This window comes from Rattus norvegicus, chromosome 12 (assembly GCF_036323735.1).
Source record: "Rattus norvegicus strain BN/NHsdMcwi chromosome 12, GRCr8, whole genome shotgun sequence".
In the NCBI taxonomy this organism is placed as follows: Eukaryota; Metazoa; Chordata; class Mammalia; order Rodentia; family Muridae; genus Rattus; species Rattus norvegicus.
Window position 1 is genome coordinate 1,209,286 of NC_086030.1, and position 17,708 is coordinate 1,226,993.

A 17,708-nucleotide genomic window follows, 5' to 3' on the forward strand; every position below is an offset into this window, starting at 1 on the left:
GGTTTCCCGGAAGCTGCTTGACTATCATGGGAATAACGCCTCCACATCGCCAGCCTGCTTTTGTTTAGTTATGTACACCCATTTGTTTTTCTTTTTCTTTCTCTATTTCTCTTTCTTTTTCTCTCATTGGGGGAGGGGATTTTTTAAATTCACATTTTAAATATTATCCCCTTTCCTGATTTGCCCTCTAGAAACCAGCTATTATTTCCCCTCATGCCTCCTGTTCTATGAGGGCAGTTCCCCACTCACCCACTCACTCCTTCCAACCTGCCCATTCTGACAGTTCCCTACACTGGGGCATCAAGCCATGACAGGACCAAGGGTATTTGCTCCCATTGGTGCCTGAAAAGGAAATCCTCTGCTTCATATGCAGATGGAGCCATAGGCTCATCCTTGTGTATTCTTGGGATGGTTGTTTAGTCCATGGAAGATCGAGGGCAGGGGTTTGGTTGGTTGATATTGTTCTTCTTATGGGGTGACAAACCCCTTCAACTACTTCAGTTCTTTCTCTAACTTCTCTTTTTGGAACCTTGTTCTCAGTTCAATGCTTGACTGCAAGCATTCTCTCTCCCTTCTTCCCTCCCTCTCTTCTTCCCTCCCTCCCCACACTGCTCTATGTTTCTATGTTTGTGTGTTTGTGTGTCTCTGTGTATTTGTGTGTCTGTCTGTCTGTCTGTGTGCCTGTCTGTATGTCTTTCTAAGTGAATGTCACTTTTCTTTTCTTAGATAAAGTGCTGAGATAAGAGTCTTACCCAAGCTATGCAAATACGTCCTTTAGGTTGAGGCCAGAGTATTTTTTCCCTCTGTTCTACTATTTATAGACCTAATACTAGGAGCTTCTAGCCTACATGTAATCCAACCTTCCAAGCTGCCTGATTCAATATGGTTTCTCTTGGCATCTTCATGAGTTGTTCTACATGGACTCACATTAATTTGGACAATGTGTAACAATCTTCTGGATCCTTCTAATTCTCCAGCTTTTTCTGTTTTCCCCCAGTGAATAGTTTGTTCTCTCAGAACCTGAATCTGTAAAATTATGTCCAGAAAGCTTCTGTAAACACATGCCACACACGACAACTTCTCTTTCTTGCTCTACTTCTCTCTGTCTTTCTATTATCTATTTTTGTCTCTCTTTCTCTACTCTTGTGTGTTCTCTTATTCCGAAGCTGCTCTCATGTGACTTGGGCATATTTTATCTGTGATACATTCTGTCACTTTTTTCTTTGAATTACTACCTTACGTGGCCCTCAATTATATGACACTTTCAAACATGGCTACTTCCTTATATGAACTAACCTTACAATGTACAATCATTTTGCTAATATTTATCTACCTAGTTCTTACCTGGACCTATTGGTTGTAAAGAATTAACCTTACAGGATGCCTATATTTATGGCAGAAAATTTCTGACCTTTCATATAGATGTCCTGTGTCTCAAAGATGGGGGTATTAGAATAAAATTATTCTACACATTTTCTAGAACGTTGAAAGATTCAACTTAAGTCTTATTTTATGATCCCATTAGGAGCCATCAGTCCAAAACACAAAATCACTAAAACAAATCCTAGTTGCATCAGGTAGGGTGGGAAGATATCCCAGTGATTAAGCAGGCGGGAAATGTTAGAGAGACATGGGAAGAAGATTGTTTATTGGTCTATATTTATGGCTTGCTCAGCCTGTGTTTTTATAAAAGCTAGAACAATAAACCCAGCAGTGGGACAACCTACAGGGAGCTGGGCCCTCCAACGAAATTATTGAATAAGAAAGTGCCCACAGGCTTTTTCATAGGACAATCTTATGAAGAATTTTTTTCTTAGTTAAGATTTCTTCTTCCGGGCTTGGGGATTTAGCTCAGTGGTAGAGCGCTTGCCTAGCAAGCGCAAGTCCCTGGGTTCCGGAAAAAAAAAGAAAAAAGAAAAAGAAAAAAAAAAGATTTCTTCTTCCTCTTCCAAGTTATCTCTAGTTTTATATCACATTGATAAAAAACCTTCCTATATAGTTTGTAGGTGAGAGTTTGTGGGTGTATATCTCTAAGCTTGTGTATTGAAGTGATATTAAAAATTTTACAAAAGAATGCCTAATAATAACCTGTGTGTGTGTGTGTGTGTGTTTCTTTAATTCCGCAGGCTTTCGCCCGATTCTCAGTACTGTCTCGGTGCAGGCATGGGGCACCGACAGTGTGTGTCAGTGAAATTATGTATGTATATGTGTTTCTGCATGCCCACAGATATTATATGTATCATAATAGGGTATTAAAGAGGACAATGACTTAATCTAAAGAAATGCTTTAGATTATAGCACACACCAGCAAGAAAACATTCCTTTTTTGGCATGGGGTAGCAATTGGGCTTGCAACGATAAATTATGAAATATACTAGGAAGAGTGAAATAGCTCAGTAGGTAAAGATATTGGTTGCCAAGGCTGTTAACCTTGGTTTGGTCCTTGGGACATACAGAATGGAAGGAGGAAATGGATGCCATAAATTGTACTCCGTCATCCACATGTGTGCAATCACATGCAGAAACAAGCAAATACTCAACTAAAAGAATCAGAAAATTAGAATTCTATAAATATAGGACTTAAAATATATGCATAAATTAAAGTAAGGAAATAGATTGACATGAGATATGGTACGAATTCTGTAAAGGTGATACATACCCAGACTTAGAGAAAGTATCTTTATACATATGTGTGTTCCGTTTCTCCCATTTCTGGAGCAAGAAAAAAATTACATACATGGAATTTCTGCCTAGTATTACAGAGCAACAGAACATAATATTGAGAATTAAAAAAAGAATACATATATAGTTCATATGAAAGCAACTTGGTCTTGCAGAGATAAGCTAAACAACTCCTGGATACTATAAGCTCAGACTCATGAACATGTATTACTCATATTGGTGAATCAAAAAACTTAAATATGGGGCATGTAGATTCCAGAGACTTTTCCACAGTGGAATTGTGTAACCAGGTGACCAGACAATAGCACTTGCATTTGTATCACTTTGATTTATAGGGACCTTTCCTTGCATGGTGGAGGAATAGGCATCTACACTGAGATGTACTATATGTAACTAGAGAAATAAAACAAAATGTTCTCCTTTATACCCAAATCAGGAATACTACTAGGAGATTCCAGGTTTCTTAGTCACATCGTGAAATAGAATCAAGTGACCTTGTTCCAATATAATATTCTTCATTCTTTCTGAGATATGAGGTAGAGGATGAAAGAAAATACCCCAACAACCTGGGTTTAGGGTAATATATTAGTTTAAAATCTCAAGTGTACGGAGTTCAAGGGGATCTGACATCCATCAGGAGTCATGGAGCACTTCCACTGGACTCTCCACAGTGGTTGCCTGTGCAGGATTTAGTTGCTGAATCAGCACTCATTTTTCAAATTTATAAGACATCAAAATGTAGACAAGAGGGATCATCCTCATATTCATTTACAAAGCACCCCCACAAGTTTTCTATTGTCTTACTTGGAAAGGATAAATTTAAAAGAGTAAAACAATATTATTATACTCAAGGAAAAAGCTCGAGTCAAAGAAACAAAACAACAATTAAAGGCAAAAGTCTATGTTTTTCAATACAGTGACTATAAGGAAAAGAAGTACACTTTAAGCAGAAATTGTTGTTATCTTCTTCAAATTTATGGAGCATGGATGGTATAAAGTGAATGATAAGATAGAATAACAATGTAGGCTGAGAAGCTAATTGAGAGAGGAGCGGAAATTAAAATCAAAACAGCTCAGAGCATCAAAGAAGCCTGTGGTAAAACCAAATCTACAGCAACACAATTGTAAGCAATACCCATTATGGAAAAGTAAAAGACAATTCGAAAGGAACATTAATGTATATGATGGACATTTGTGTCAACTTGGATTTAGATTCCTCTAAATCTGGAGGGGTTTGTCTCCTATTGAGAAGGCAAAATGTTGTTCCCCTTCAGAAATTTGAAGAAGATTGAATAATTTTACCGTCTTCGTCCTAGTAAAAAAAAAAATAAGGCCAGAAAATAATTTAAATTGTAAACGTGTGTGGGGGGGTGTGTGTGTCTTTATTAAATTATGTGTGAGTATTTGCATGCATAGGGTTGCCTGTGGAGGCTAGAAAAGGAAGGGTATTGGGTCCCTGAAACTGAAATTACCAGTGATTATGAGTCATCTAGTTCTTTGAATCTAACATGGGTCTTCTTCAAAAGTAGTACATGTTCTTAACTTCTCCGTCATCTCTCCAGTCTTCTGTAAAAATAAGTAAAAAAAAATGATTTCTGTTGCCTAAAGACAAGGAGGCTGAATGAATATAATGACTCTGAGGTTATTTTTAAAGATGAAGTCCATTAAGATAGACAATGGGCATACTATATCTAAAACTAAGAAGAGATAAAGTGCAAACAATAAGGAACAATGTGCTGTATGAGAGATGTTGCAGGGTAAAAATTGACATGAAACTTTCTAAAGAGGCTTGAGTCTGTTTATAAGGTCGGAGAAATTTGTGTGTACATGTTTGTGTGGGAGTACATGTGTCTGCAGGTGCATGTCCACAGGTGGGAATAAGGAGGTCAAAGGTCAATACTGGGTATCATTCTCAGTCACTCTCTACTGTATTGATTTTGTGACATGGTCTCAAGCTGACCATGGAATTACCAATTTAGCTAGACTGGGGCTCTGTCAAGCCACAGGGTTTCTTTCTTCTCCATTTCACAGGCACCAGGATGATTAGCTTGGAGCACAGTCCCATGACTTTTTACATATTCTCTGGAGACTGCACTCAGATCCTCATGCATGTATCAGAAATAATTTAGCAGAGGTGCTACCTCTTTCTGGCAGTGGCCATGTAGCTGCTGCAAGGAATAGCATATGAGTGATTCAGTGACAGGATTCTAATGTGGCAAGTCCATTTAAACCACTTCTCAGTTGACAAGGGAAATTTGGTGGCCTTTATATTTAGTACCAAGTTTGCATGCCCTACAAGCTCTCCTTTCCTTCATTTTACTGCATATAGTCATTATCAAAATTGTATCACTTCATCAGTCATGGACAAGGCCATCTGGAGTCACACAGGCTAAGTCACTGTGGATGATTCTACATCTTTCTCAAAACTCTTTCAAGGGATAAAATGTTCTTCACCTCTTTTTGTATCTATCAATCCTCCAGATGCTACCAAAAATCCTGGTAATTTGAGACTAATAATCATATCTTTAGAGAAGTACCCAGTCACACTGAGCAAGTCTGTGTTAATTGTGGAGAGAGGTAGGTCCTGCTTACATAACTATATTTAAGAAGCTATATCTGATCAATGGAGACATGGGAAATGTAGAGATTATGTTGGATTGATAGAGACTTGAAAATGGCTCTTAGAATGATTACATCTTACAAAGATCTATATATTAGAAAGATGTCTAGAAGATCTGCTTTGTAAAATGAACTTGTCTGTCTGCAATTAAAAGGGAATTATGATAGGAGATAATAACTAGAGATAGTTTACCAACAAATGTTTAATTCGGCCTCTCACCATGCATAACTATGTAACCATGTTTGCTACCAGACGGGTTATGTCTTCCTGTTTACAGGACATGCCTGGCCAGACATCTCTTTTGTCTTGCTGAAATTGTGCTTTTTAATGCAAAATAAGTTTAGGTGGTGATTGATCCAAAAAATGGGAGAAGGAGGAGGGGGAACTATCGGGGGCTTTGTGTAAAGATAGAGCTTTTGAAATGTGGATATTATGTCTTTTTTAATAATGTAAGCAATGATATCACTGCTTGGGTAAACACATTTGTCATTGTATAAATATAGAAGGCTCAAGTTATTTGTGGCCACTTGCCTGAAAATCAAAAGGTGGTCAGTGTCTTCACTTTTATTAACTCCCTTTCTCCATTTCAGGACCTAAACATTATAGCTAGAACTGGCATTGGCATCTTCTTGGTTCCTAAATTTTAATTTTTTAAAAATTTTTATTAGATATATTTTTTACTTCCATTTCAAACATTATTCCCCTTCCCAATTTCCTGTATATTTCATCCCCTCCCCCTCTCCCACAATGGTATTCCCCCTAAATATCCACTTTATCCCCCCCTCATATTCCCCTGCACTGGTGGTCCAACCTTGGCACGACCAGGGGCATCCCCTTCCCCTGGTGCCCCAACAAGTCTGTTCTCTGCTATATATGCAGTTGGAGCCCTGGATTATTCCATGTATAGTCTTTCGGAACTGGTTTAGGCCCTGGAAGTTCTGTTTGGTTGGCATTGTTGTTTTGATGGGGTTGCATGCTCCTTCAACTCTTTCAATATTTCGTCTAATTCCCTCCAAGGCTCTTGTTCTCAGATCAGTGGTTTGCTGCTAGCATTGACTTCTGTATTGGACATGCTCTGGATTTGTCTCTCAGGAGAGATCTATATCCGGTTCCTTTCATGATGCATTTTATAACTTCATCAATCTTATCTAGTATACATATATATACATATACATATACATACACATACACATACATACATATACATACACACACACACACACACACACACACACACACATATATATATATATATATATATATATATATATATCCCCTTTTAAGAAGGAGTGGGAGCATCTGAACTTTGCTCATCCTTCTTCTTGAGCTTCCTGTGGTCTGTGGATTGCATCTTGGGTAATTCGAGCTTTTTGGCTAATATCCACTTATCAATGAGTGCATACCAAGTGTGCTTTCCTGTGATTGAGTAACCTCACTCAGGATGATATTTTCTAGTTCATTCCATTTGCCTATGAATTTCATGACCTCATTGTTTTTGATAGCTGAGTAGTACTCCAATGTGTAGATGTACCACTTTTTGGTCTCCATTCCCCTGTTGAAGGGCATATGGGTTCATTCCAGCTTCTGGCTATTATAAATAAGGCTGATATGAACAGACTGGAGCATGTGTCTTTGTTGTATGTTGGAGCATCTTTTGGGTATATGCCCAAGAGAGGTATACTGGGTTCTCAGGTAGTGCAATCTCCAATTTTCTGAGGAAACTCCAGACTGATTTCCAAAGTGGTTGCACCAGTTTGCAATCCCACCAACAATGGAAGAGTGTTCCTCTTTCTCCACATCTTCCTCAGCATCTGCTGTCAACTGAGTTTTTTATTTTAGCTTTTCTGAATGGTGTTAGGTAGAGTTTCAGGGTTGCTTTGATTTGCATTTCCCTGATGATTAAGGATGTTGAACATTTCTTTAGCTGTTTTTTGGCCATTCGATAATCTTCTGCTGAGAATGATTTGTTTAGCTCTGCACCCCATTTTTAATAGGGTTATTTCACTCTCTGGATTCTAACTTCTTGAGTTCTTTGTATGTTTTAGATATTAACCCTGTATCAGATGTAGGAATTATAAAGATCTTTTCCCAATCTGTTGGTTGCCATTTCATCCTATTGACAGTGTCTTTTGCTTTACAAAAGCTTTACAGCTTTATGAGGTCCCATTTGTCAATTCTTGATATTAGAGCATGAGCCATTGGCGTTTTGTTCAGGAAATTTTGTCCAGTGCCCATGTGTTCAAGACACTTCCCCATTTTTTCTTCTCTTAGTGTGAGTGTATCTGGTTTGATGTGGAGGGCCTTGATCCACTTGGACTTAAGCTTTGTACATGGTAATAAGAATGGATCAATTTGCATTCTTCTACATGCTGACCTCCAATTGTACTGAAAGATCTCACGCAGAGAGACCCTTACTCAAGTCTTGGGAAATCGCGGACCCCAGACACAGAGAGACCATTTTGGATGTAATAAGCAAAGGCGAGGTTTATTACGGAGACCTATTACAGAGATCTCCAGGCCGACACGTATCCTGCGCAGGAGACAGAGGTGTCGGCCCCGAGAGGCTGGGAAAAAGAGTATTTAAAGGCAGAGGCTGTGAGCACCAGGGGATGGGGGATGTCAAAGGGGAATGTACCACAAGTTACAAGATTGTTTTATGGCTCCAGGAGATAAGGGGACTCCAGAAGGTTTTATGGTCCCCTGGTTCCTGGAACAGAGCTACTAAATCAGGAGAAGGGTAGGGTCTTCAGGTCCTCATTATTTTTAAAAGTTTGTCAAAATTGATGGAGCATTTGTATTTGAAACACCTCTGGTTAGGCTTGGGCTGCCCGGTTTCTTGGAGTGCTCTCTGCAGGACACAATGGCTGAAAAGCACAAGTAGGGGCTTATCAGGGTCTGGAGGACATCTGGTTAAAGTATGACTCTGAGTAAGTTGGGGGGATGTCTTTGGATGGTTTATGGCTCAGTCCTCAGTAGCCTGAGCTGGATCTTGCATTCCTTTTCTTTATCTTTATGGCCTGCTATTCCTGGCGGCAGGGCTTAGCCCTGAGTTTGTGGCTTTTGGGGCTAACTCTTTTAATTTTATATTTCTAAACCTAGAATTTGTATAATTTTCTTTTCATTCCCGTCTTCTCCTACTAAATAATTCTAATCTTAGAATTTTGATATCAAGTCTTATTTGGTCTCACCAGTTGTCCTAACTGACTGGTACTGTTGTCTCAGGACCATCAACCGCACAGCACCCTCTCAATTTTTAACAAAAGCAATTAACCTGTTTGTCACGCAGGAGCCAAAAACTAAAACCAAGAAAATTATTAATAATGGCCCAGCTGTAGCAGAGAGTAGGGTAGTCATCCAGGGAGATCTACTAAACTAGCTCTCGAACTATCTCTGATGTGTTTTTCTGTCTGTCTGTCTTTTGTCTAACCTTTTTTTAAGTTTATTTATGGAGTCTTTAATTACTCCTGAATGGTCTGTATAGAAGCAACATTTTTTCAGTGTAGCACACAGGCTCCTTCTTTAAGGAATATCAGGTCTAATCTTTTTTTATTTTGAAGGACTACCTCTGAGAGGGAGGTTAGGTATTCTTGGAGGTCAGCTAAAAAGTCTTTTACTCTTTTTATATCTGAGTCAATGGCAGTTCTGAATTCTCTATAAGCCTTGTATTGTAGGGCAACAGCAGATGTCCTTGTGCTGCCCTTGTAGCACCTAGATAGCCCTAGCCCTAAGTAATTCTCAACTCCTTTTTTTTGTCTCTTACTAAGTCTTTAGCATCAGGATTCCAATCTGGACACTATCTGAACCTATACACCAAGGTCATGACTGTCTTTCAGAACTTCTAAACTTATATAGGTTGTGATCCCTGAGGCACAGTCCCAAGAAGTGTTAGGAGTACTAACATATGTAATGTTACATTATTTGTAATAGAAATCAAGCCTATCCCCACACCTATCTCGATGGAACCCAGGACAAACATGACTGAATTTCTCTCTAGGTCCCAGCTCTCAGCCCTAACAGCTAGTACACGGCTGGTGAGGGCTGAGAATTGACGGCTGTCAGGGTGGTCAGCAGCACCAGGTATGGTCCTTTCCAGCGAGGATCGAGTGTCTGGGCTCAGTGTAGCTGCTTCCGACCTGGAACTGATGGGATGTCTCAGGGGTCTCCGGGGCATAGGCTGCTGTCAGCTGTGAGCAGATTTCTTTCTGTATCACCTGTAGGTCTTTTAGCCTGGCACACAAATCATTATTACTATGACATGTTGGTTCAGTAACATCATCTAATATAGTCAGGGGAGCTGAGGCCCCATATAAGATCTCAAAGGGGGTAAGGCTGAATCTGGAAGGGGTATTTCTTGCTCTGAAGAGAGCAAGAGGGAAGGAGTGTCACCCAGTCTGTGCCAGTCTCCATGGTCAATTTGTTTAGGGTCTCTTTTAGAGTTCTGTTTATTTACTCTACCTGTCTTGAACTTTGAGGTCTGTAAATATAATGTAATTTCCAATCGACCTCTAAATATTTGGCCACACCCTGGCTTACCTTGGCAACGAAAGTAGGACCGTTGTCTGACCAGATTACCTTGGGCATTCCAGACCTGGGGAAGATTTCTTTCAGTATCTTCTTGATGATTGCAGAGGCCGTCTCTCGTTTGGTGAGGAAAGCTTCGGTCTATTTCTGAAAAAGTATCTACAAGCACTAGGAGATTATATTTTTCTGGTTTTATCTCAGTGAAGTTCACTTCGACTTTTCGTTAAACTCTCTAGGTCTCTTTGTCCTGTTTGTTAAGCATTTATTTATTGACGTATTTTATACTTTTTTATTGTCTCTCTTGGCTAAAATCTTAAAGTCTATTATATATATTTTAACTATTTGGACAAACTTCTTATCTCTTAAATGAGTCTATTTTTTTATTTGGCAAAGTGAGTCTTTTCTTTGTTCTCTGGGGAGTATAGCTTCCCCTCAAGTGTGCCATTGTCCTTTATCTTTTAAGCAATTTGGGCCTTTTCTAAGTGAGGCCATCCCTTAGTCTAATCCTAGTTCTCAGTGGCTGTCTCTTGCAGGCCTGTAACCAGGATAGGCTCCTGTATAGCCATTTCCCGAGCCACTTTATCTGTTTTGTCACTGCCCCATGTCACTGAATCACTTCCCTCCTGTTTTCCTGGGCAATGAATAGTACTCACAGTTGTTGGCTTCATCCGGGCATCCAAGAGATGGCAAAGACATCTGTGGCGCTGATGTGCTGGGGGGGTAGAGGTTCAGCCATTCTAGATGACATTGTGTTGTCCACCATGGCAGCACCCACTTGTCTCTGACCTTCATTCATGAAGAGAACTGTTCCCATCTGTGGACAAGGTCCTCGGCTTTCAGCAGGGGTAAATCAGCCAGTCGCAGAGGTCTTTCCTCCACCCATGTGCTTCTGTCAGTGTTTGACACTCGTGCTGTGGTGGCTCCAGGTCCGGATTGGGCAGCAAGGTGACCAGATTGTCCCCAACCGGTGGAGAATCTAGTCCATGGCAGCTGACCAGTGGTCCCATCTTTGGACACTCTATCAGCCACTCTATCACAGTTTAAGTCCTGGATTGGGTGATAATTGTTAGTGCCCGGCTGGCAGGAACGGTGTGTTTCAGGCAGAAAAGCACTAAGCCATTCAACTCTCAGCATCAGTTACTGGTGTACTGAGACAGGTCTTAAGCTCCACATACACAGTCTATAGATATGTATACACATGGCCTCATCCAGCCATTTCAGCCCACGCAAGCCAATTTGGAGAGCAATTTTCTCATGAGCAAGGGATGGGGGCAGTCAGGGATGACTATGAACTAGTGGGTTACCCGGCCCACACCAAGGTCCACTGTTCTTCGGGCAGTCCATAAGTATTGTTCGTTGTCAGTAGCTCCTTGCACTCAAGGTCTTTGGATATTGGCCCACAGGGGGGCATAGGAGCACAGAGCATTGGGTCCCTGTATCCACAAAACAACTGGGCAGGCTTCCCTTCTATCTCTGTGTATAGCCAGCACCAAGAGGCTCTCCAGTGTCCCCTCTTGTTCTTTCTGGGGCAGTCCCTGACCCAATGTCCTTTTTCTTCGTATTAGGCACACTGATATTTAGCCAGGAATTCTCTTTTGTTGTCAGGTACTATCTTCCTAGGTTCCCTAACTACTGTGGCCAGTATATGTTCTTCTCTTGTCTTTTATCTCTCTTTAGCTCTTTAACTTCCTCTTTCTTTTTAACCTTACTTTTTCTGTAACTTATACTAACTCTCAGTAACTTAACTTAACCCTTCAAATTTTTGTAACTTTTTTCTTTATATCTTTTCTTTATCTTAGCCAGATTGGTGGGGGCATTTTCTAGCCCCTCAGAGACCCACCCTTGGAGCCTGGCAGCAGACCTGGCACTCCCTACCTTTAGGCGTTTGAAGAGAGCAGGCAGAAGTGAGCGCCTTCCATCGTGTCTGGAACATTTTTTTTTTTTTTTTTTGGCCTCTAGTAGGATTCCGTCTTTTCTCCGTGGTAAAGAAGACCTGTAACAGTTACTAACAAGAATCTCAAATGGGATGGTGAGAAAACAAGGGAATCTTGAGGATAGAGGTCCACTGAAGAGGGCAAATAGCATTTAGTCACACAGCTAAGCCAGGAGGCTTTCTTGGGACAAAAAGACCTTGTGTCTGTGAAACAGAAAAGTGAGCAGAGGGGCAGTCTATCTGTTACCGGTTGTCTCTCTGGACTTAGATTTTCCCTTAAGGAGTACCTTCCTTTAGTGCCAGCTCAGTGGCTTTATCACTCAATAAACCCAGCCTCTGAAGGACACTAGGCTTCTAGTAAGAACTAATAACAAAAGGATGGAGAGACGGTAGAACCTGGGTGTTAGATACTAAGCAGCTGACAAAAGAATTGTAACCAGTTCACCTGGGGCTTCTTGTCTCTTATATCTAATAAAGAGATTGTTAATACTATAGTACCAACCTTTAATAAAAAAAAACTATAGCTCTCTCCATGTCTCTGAATATCAGGACTGTAGTAGTAGTCCTTTACCAAACTGTCTCAGTGGGCTAAGGGCCCATGGAAACGAAAACATTAATCCTGACCTCGGCCACAGCCAAAGCCTGAATTCTAAATTCAAACTGGCAAAACAAAACAAAGTTCTTTACAGTTTGTTGTAGATTCTTTGAAACTATTTTAGGGGCTTCTCTGCCCCCCAACCTGGGACATTTCTACCACAGGGGCAGGAACTGGCTGCTGTGGGGATAGGATCAAAGGCATTCTCCATGCTAATGATGACCAGTGAGAAAAGTAATTTAATGCTGGAGACTGGCTCCTCTCTTGGAATAGGGCCAGCAGATAAGGCAGGCTCCTTAAAGAACTTCTCTTAATGAGCACCCTCTTTCTGTGAGCAAGAGTTGAAGGTCTGGTCACTAAAAGCAGAAATTCCTTTCTTGTTCTTGTTTTTCTTAGAGTCCTCTCCCACCTCACTCTCAGCCTTTTTAGATTATTCTTTATGTAGCATTTTTAACACAGCCTGTCCCTTTTTTATAGCCTGTTGACAGCATTTCTGATCTTTTAGGCAGCTACGCACTAAGTGTCAAACCGGCTGAAACTCCGCCTTTAAGATTCCTTGCTCTCAAGCAAAATTTAAATCCTTTTCTAGCTTATCTCAGCTGTCCACTGTGAGATTCCCAGAGATGGCGAACCAAGGTGTAGTAATTCACTAAGAAATCTCTCTATAGTGTTTCTTTTTACCTTAAGCCTTTTACTTTTAAACAGCTCCTGAAGAGCCAGAAAAAGTGGGTGAGACTTGAGAAGTCCCCATGCTCGCTGCAGCAGCTCCGCAGCTAATTTCGCTCCCCCCTACTGTGTGTTGCGAGCACAAGCACAGATAAAACACTATGTTTTAAAAAATTAACGTTGGCTATCAACCAACACACCGCCACTAGAGCGGGGTCCATAAAATTAAGTTTCTTATTCACTATACTTGTTTCATACCGGAGGCCTAATCTGGGGAACTTTTTTATTTACGAGAGGTTTTGTCCTCAAGGTTTTTGTTAATGTCTGTTTACACAACTGTTAACAGCAGCTAGGCTGATCAAGGGGAGTAAAGGGAGGGGCCTCTCTCCTTGGGGAGGAGGCTCAAGAGAGAAAGACAAAACTCCCTGGCAGAAAACAATTTTTCTCAAGCAAATTATTTTTAACTCTTAACTTAAGCACCAAGAGGACCAAGTAAAACTCTATGACGAACAAAGCAAACAGTTTCATGATTTCAAACACAGTCATCAGTCCAAGATTTTAAACACAGTCGTCAGTCCAAATTCAAACACAGTCGTCAGTCCAAAATTCAAAAACGAAAAAAGACAAAAAGACACTCGACAATACCACAGAAAACAAGCCAGACAAACAATATCAAGACAAAGCATCTTATAACCAACTTTCACAGATGCCTGGTACCTTCAGTACGTGGCCCAAACTGCAGCTTAACCTTAGCTGCTTTTGGGATGAGATGGACCATCTGATTCCACCTCCCAACAGGATTCCAGAGTGTCCTCTTGTCCTAACGACTAAGCACACTTGTCCGTGCCTATATTTAAATAGGCAGCCGAACTCGACCTCTGACGGAGTGGGATTCCTCGTCCACTCCTGCCTAGGTAAAAGGAGCATTCCATCTCCTTTGTTCCAGAAAACCAGAGTCAGGTCCTCCTGACTGTCCATAGCCGGGCTCTCCCGACTGTTCTCCGCCCGTGGAACGTCTTCCAGGGGCTGCAGACTTGCGGGCCCGGGGCGTCCCCCCTTCCGCAGCCAGGGGGTCCTCACGGACCACAAAGGCAGCTGCACTGAGTGGGGATACACATCCATTCTCCTACAGGGCAGGAATACACATCCACCCTCCTAGCACAGGGCAGGAATACACATCCACCCTCTCAGCACAAGGCAGGAATACCCATCTGCCCTCTTACCACAGGGCAGGAATACCCATCTGCCCTCTTAACACTGACCAGTACTAAGACACACATATATCCACACACACGGCGGAACCAAAACAGAGACAGACACAGACTGACAAATGCGGCGCCGCTCACACAGAAACACTCAGACAAACATCCAACTCACCTCCAAGGGGTCTTCGGAGTCTGGGGTAGTCACGCAGATCCCGGACGAGCCCCCATTATTATGAAAGATCCCACGCAGAGAGACCCTTACTCAAGTCTTGGGAAATCGCGGACCCCAGACACAGAGAGACCATTTTGGATGTAATAAGCAAAGGCGAGGTTTATTACGGAGACCTATTACAGAGATCTCCAGGCCGACACGTATCCTGCGCAGGAGACAGAGGTGTCGGCCCCGAGAGGCTGGGAAAAAGAGTATTTAAAGGCAGAGGCTGTGAGCACCAGGGGATGGGGGATGTCAAAGGGGAATGTATCACAAGTTACAAGATTGTTTTATGGCTCCAGGAGATAAGGGGACTCCAGAAGGTTTTATGGTCCCCTGGTTCCTGGAACAGAGCTACTAAATCAGGAGAAGGGTAGGGTCTTCAGGTCCTCATTATTTTTAAAAGTTTGTCAAAATTGATGGAGCATTTGTATTTGAAACACCTCTGGTTAGGCTTGGGCTGCCCGGTTTCTTGGAGTGCTCTCTGCAGGACACAATGGCTGAAAAGCACAAGTAGGGGCTTATCAGGGTCTGGAGGACATCTGGTTAAAGTATGACTCTGAGTAAGTTGGGGAGATGTCTTTGGATGGTTTATGGCTCAGTCCTCGGTAGCCTGAGCTGGATCTTGCATTCCTTTTCTTTATCTTTATGGCCTGCTATTCCTGGCGGCAGGGCTTAGCCCTGAGTTTGTGGCTTTTGGGGCTAACTCTTTTAATTTTATATTTCTAAACCTAGAATTTGTATAATTTTCTTTTCAGTACCAGCACCATTTGTTGAAAATGTTATCTTTCTGCCATTGGATGTTTTTAGCTCCTTTGTCAAAGATCAAGTGACTATAGGTGTGTGGGTTTATTTCTGGGTCTTCAATTCTATTCCATTGATCTATCTGTCTGTCTCTGTACCAATCCCATACAGTTTTTATGACGATTCCTCGGTAATACTGCTTGAAGTCAGGGATGGTGATTCGCACAGAAGTTCTTTTAATATTGAGTATAGTTTTCGATATCCTGGGTTTTGCAAATTGCTCTTTTTATCTCTATAAAGAATTGAGTAGGGATATTGATGGAGATTGTATTGAATCTATAGATTGCTTTGGGCAAAATGGCCATCTTTACTATATTAATCCTGCCAATCCATGAGCATGGAAGATCTTTCCATCTTCTCAGTTCTTCCTCAAATTTTTCTTAAGAGACTTGAAGTTCTTGTCATACAGATCTTTCGTTTGCTTGGTTAAAGTCACACGAAGATATTTTACATTACTTGGGAATATTGTGAAGGGGGTCATTTCCTTAATTTTTTTCTCAGCCTGTTTATCCTTTGAGTAGAAGGCTACTGAATTGTTTGAGTTAATTTTATACCCCGGCACTTTGCTGAAGTTGTTTATCAGGTTAAGTAGTTCTCTGCTGGAACTTTTGGGGGTCACATAACTATACTATCATATCATCTGCAAATAGTGATAATTTGATTTCTTCCTTTCAAATTTATATCCCTTTGACCTCTTTTCACTCTCTAATTGCTCTGGCTATGACTTCGACTATTAGATTGAATAAGTAGGGAAAGAGTGGGCAGTCTTGTTTACTTCCTGATTTTAGTTGGGTTGCTTCAATTTTCTCTCCATTTAGTTTGATGTTAGCTACTGGTTTGCTGTATATTGCTTTTACTATGTACAGATATAGGCCTTGAATTCCTGATTTTTCCAGGACTTTTATCATGAAGGGGTGTTGAACTTTGTCAAATGCTTTTTCAGCATCTAATCAAATGACCATGTCATTCTTATCTTTGGGTTAGTTTATATAGTGGATTTCATTGATGGGTTTTCATATATTAAACAATCCCTGCATCCCTGGAATGAAGCCTACTTGATTATGATGGATGATCATTTCAATGTGTTCTTGGATTCCGTTTGTAAGACATTTGTGAGTATTTTTGCATCAATAATAATAAGGGAAATTGGTCTGAACTTCTTTTTCTTTGTTGGGTCTTTGTGTGGTTTCAGTATAAGATTAATTGTATAACCTTATTATACAATTATTAATTCATAGACGGAATTTAGATGTGTTCCATCTGTTTCAATTCTGTAGAATAGTTTGAACAGCATTAGTATGAGGTCTTCTGTGAAGGTCTGGTAGAATTCAGACCTGAATCCATCTGGACCTGGGCTCTTTTTGGTTGGGAGACTCTTAATAACAATAAATGCTTCTATTTCTTTAGGAGTTATGGGGGTATTTAGATGGTTTATTTGTTCCTGATGTAGCTTTGGTACCTGGTATCTGTCTAGAATATTGTCCATTTCCTCCCGATTTTCCAGTTTTGTTGAATATACACTTTTGTAGTAGGATCTAATTTTTTTTTTTAAATTTCTTCAGATGCTGCTGGTATGCCTCCCTATTCGTTTCTGATTTTGTTAATTTGGATACACTCTCTGTGACCTCTGGTTAGTTTAGGGTTTATCTATCATGTTGATTTTCTTAAAGAACCAGCTCCTGGTTTTGCTGATTCTTTGTACACTCATTTTTGTTTGTACTTGGTTGATTTCAGCTCTGATTTTGATTATTTCCTGCTTTCTACTCCTCTTGGGTTTATTTATTTCTTTTTGTTCTAGAGCTTTTAGGTGTGCTGTCAACAGTGGCCCTTAGAATTGGGGGTGTTTTGGAGGTGGGGTTCTGGGTTTCCTTGGGTATTCCATTGTCTTTATAGGTGATAGCTTCTGTCCTAATGTGGTCTTTATCTGGTTGGCTGTTTTAACAATTACCTCTAAGGAGAGATCTCCTTAGTTGGATGGGGGGAGGTGGAGTAAGGGGAGAGGCAAGTTGAAGCTCCTTTGTTTTTTTAATGGAGTCCTGCACTGGGGGGAGACGGAGGAGCAGACAGTCTGCTTAGTGTCTCCTTTGAAGCCTTGGGGGTTTTTTGAATCAGCTCTGCCACAGGGCACATCCCCTAGGCGATACAGGACTTAGAAGTTTGACCACACTTACCCCACACTGCCACAGGGTGGGTGTTGGGCTGTGGAAAGCTGCAACAACACTGCCGGCAGGGGAGGGGGGAGGGCGGGTGCAGGAACTGAGGAATTTTTTTTTTAATGTTGTGTTTTCGTGTGTGTCAGTGAACTGTCACAGAAAAGAGGAGAAACGGTTTGTCCAATGGGAACATTCCCTTGGCATATCGGCTTTGGGGGATTCCACAGAAGTCCAAAACGTTAAGCCTTTCTGCAGATTAAAGAACTAGGTGCCCTGTAGCTTTAAGTGTCTGCTGCATTAGCAGGTTAGATAGGGAGT